Consider the following 3,841-nt stretch of genomic DNA (forward strand, 5'->3'; position numbering starts at 1 on the left):
AGGTCAGAGCAGGATATACACATTTAATGGGGAGTGTTGTTGAATGAACATACCTTGGAGTGCTGCTTCATAGTGGAGTCGCAGGTAGACAGGATAGCAAAAAAGGTATTTGGTATATTTGCTTTTATAGGTCAGTGCATTTCAATATAGATGTTGGGAGGTCATGTTGCGGCTGTACAGGACATTGATTAGGCCACTTTTGGAAAACTGCATTCGGTTCTGGTTTCACTGCTACAGGAAAAGTGTTACGAACTTTTGCAAGAATTTGGAAAAGATTTACAAGGCTATTGCCAAAGTTGGAGGGTTTGATCTATCTGGAGAGGCTGAATCGGCTGGGCTGTTTTCTCTGGATCATTGGGGGCTGAGGGGTGATTTTATAGAAGTTCATAAGGAGCATGGATAGGGTGAATAGCCAAAATCTTTTCCCCAGAGTAGGGGTTTCCAAAACTAAACGGCATAGGTCTGAGGTGAGAGGGGAAATATTTAAAAGGAACTTTACAGGCACCTTTCTTACGAAGAGGGTGTTGTGTGTATGGAAAGAGCAGCCAGAGGAAGTTGTGGAGGCTGGTATAATTAAAGCATTTAAAAGGCATCTGGTAATAGGGAGAATTGAGAGGGATATAGGTTATGTGCTGACAAATGAGACTATGTTAATTTGGGATATCTGTTCAGCACGGACAATTTGGATTGAAGGAAAGCAGAAGTGTCATTGTGAAGACTGGACTTTCAGAGCAGCTTTCAAGGATGTTTCGTACTTACTGGGAGCAGAAGCTACAATGAAATCTTTCATTTGTGAGACAGCAACTGAGTGAGTGAGGACATTCAGGATATTGGAGGAAAGTGGGAATTTGTTTTAATGTGGAGTTGAAGTGATTGAAGTAAAGTGTGCTGAGCAGGGAGCCTAGGGAAGGGTTAGGTTAGTTTTTGTTTTAAACTGCTCATTTCTTTCAGCCTCCAACATTGTATTTCCAATGCTGTCCATCATTGGGAGCGGTGAATCAGTAACTGGTAGCGTTAGAAGCCTTACGATTTTCGGTACTGCAGGTATTGCATTGTCTCATCAGCTTTGGAAAGGTTACTGGCAGCAGCGGGAGGTATGGACTGCATTCACTAGAAATGATTAAGCAATTAGATAACACACGTACAAGAGGGCAGGGTGGGACTTGTCTTTCGATTTGCAGAAAGTGGGAGTTTCTGGTGCTGCGGTCCATGGCAAACACAACTGCGATAAATCATAGAATCACTACAGCGTGGAAGCAGGCCATTCATCCCATCAAATCCACACTGACCCATCCGACGAGCATGCCACCCAGACCCACGCTATCTAGTCGTTTCTGCCGGTGAGTGAGACTAGGTCACAAGATTTGGGAGAAGGTTTAAGACAGAGGAGAAGAAACTGCTTTTCCCGGAGAGTGGTGAATCTATAGAAATCTCTGCCCAAGGAAACAGTAGAAGCAGCCATATTCATGACATAGTTTGATGGGATTTTGTATGGTAGGTGAATTTAGGATAGTCAGGATAATGCAGGTAAGAGGAGCTGAGACGATGGATAGATGAGCCATGATCTTAATGATTGGTGTAGTAGCTCGAAAAACCAAATGGCCTACTCGTGCTTCTATTACTGCGAATGTATAAACATGCATTTTTCATGGCCAATCCGAATCAAGGCAGGTGAGCAATGTAGTGATGTGGAAAATGAACATCAGAGAATGATAGAAAGGGACACGGAAAGTAAATGTCCCAGTCCAAAGATGTGCAGGTCAGGTCAAATGACCATGCTAAATTGTCCATAGTGTTAGGTTCATTAATCAGAAAGAAATGGGTCTGGGTGGGCTACACTTCAGGGTGTCGGTGTGGACTTGTTGGGCCGAAGGTCCTGTTTCAACACTGTAGGGAATCTAATCTAATCAATCAAAACTGGATTCTACAGAACACAAAAATTGAAACTGAAGACTTTATGGCTGAATGTGTGCTGCAATGTAACAAAACTGAATGAATTGACTGCACACATTGAAGAGAATAATTATGATCTGAGACTCCTTACAGGGACATGGCTTCAGGATGACAAGGATTGGATCTGAATATTGAGGGGGTATGTGACATTCAAGTTGAATAGGAAGCGAGGTAAAGGTAGAGGGTTGGCACTGCTAATCAAAGCACTAATAACATGGTACTCTGGTGTCAGCTCGGATTTCAGGTCCTGATTTCTCTGTCCTCTTCTCCATGTTCCCACAGAGTAAGATGTTGTCTGTTCTCAGCTCAGCTGGCTTTCTGCTGAGTCCCTTTTACACCTTCCAGAGCAATAAAACATTCAGTCGATCAAGGCCCAATCCACAATATTCTCAGTCTGATAACCTTCCAGACTGAGAGAGTAATCGGAGCAGGGAATAAAACAAGAAAAATGAAACAAAATTACACATAAATGCACATTTGGTGCTTAAAGTGTGTTAATTAGATAGTAGAACAGAATTAGGGGTCTCCCAGGATTCTTATCATCCCCTACTTGAGGAATTCTCTCTCCCTAACAATATTTACATCAACAGAAATAAAACATCTTTTATCAAATAGACATAGAGATATACAGCACGGAAATAGACTTTTTGATCCAACACATCCATGCTGATAAGATGTCCTATATAAATCTAGTATCCCATTTGCCAGCATTTGGCCTATATCCCACCAAACCTTTCCTATTCACACACCCATCCAGATGCCTTTTAAATGTTGTAATTGTACCAGCCTCCACCACTTCCTCTAGCCTATTTACCCTATCCATGCCCCTCATGATTTTATAAATGTCCATAAGATCACCCCTCATCCTCCGACACTCCAGGGACACTCCCCATCCTATTCAGACTCTCCTTATACCACAAACCCTCCAATCCTGGCGACATCCTTATCTATCTTTTCTGCACACTTTCAAGTTTCACAACATCATTCGTATCCTATCGTAGGGAGACCAGAATCGAATGCAATAATCCAAAAGTGGCCGAACCAATGTCCTGTACAGCTACAACATGACCTCCCAACTCCTATACCGATAGCATTCAATGAACCAAATGGCCTATTTGTGCATTGCAGCGATTTAATGATTTGACACTCTGGAGGCAGGAAATATGTTTCCACTGTTGGGTGAGTCCTGAACCAGAGGACACAGCTTAAAAGTAAGGGGTAGGCCATTTAGGACAGAGATGAGGAGAAACTTCTTCACCCAGAGAGTCGTGGGTGAGTGGAATGCTCTGTCCCAGAAGGCAGTGGAGGCCCAGTCTCTGGATTCGTTTAAGAAAGAGTTGGATAGAGCTCTCAAGGATCGTGGAATCAAGGGTTATGGAGATAAGGCAGGAACAGGATGCTGATTGAGGATGATCAGCCATGATCATAATGAATGGTGATGCAGGCTCGAAGAGCAGAATGGCCTACTCCTACACCTATTGTCTATTGAGTTCACGTGACATTGCAGGATTGAAGGAGCGACGGCTGAGTGCCATTATCGACTGGACTATCAACCCAGTTCCGGGGATTCCCGGGGTTTGAATCCCGCCGAGGCAGATGGTGGGATTGGAATTCGGTCAGAAATTTGGAGTTCTGAATCTAATAATGAAACCATTTTTGGGGGGAGAAACTGTCATCTAATTCACTCATGTCCCTTTGAGGAACTCATCTCAACTGCATCCTTTATCCGGTCTGGCGTACACCTGACTCCAGACCCACAGCAGCATGGTTGACTCTTGACTGCCCCCCATGTAAAATGATGGGAGTAACCTAAATGGACACAGTGTGTAGGTTGAAATTGCTGAGTGAGGCAATGCTTCCTTCAGCTTAAGGCTGTACCAAGGACCAA

The sequence above is a fragment of the Hemiscyllium ocellatum genome (genome assembly GCF_020745735.1).
Source record: "Hemiscyllium ocellatum isolate sHemOce1 chromosome 27 unlocalized genomic scaffold, sHemOce1.pat.X.cur. SUPER_27_unloc_41, whole genome shotgun sequence".
Lineage (NCBI taxonomy): Eukaryota > Metazoa > Chordata > Chondrichthyes > Orectolobiformes > Hemiscylliidae > Hemiscyllium > Hemiscyllium ocellatum.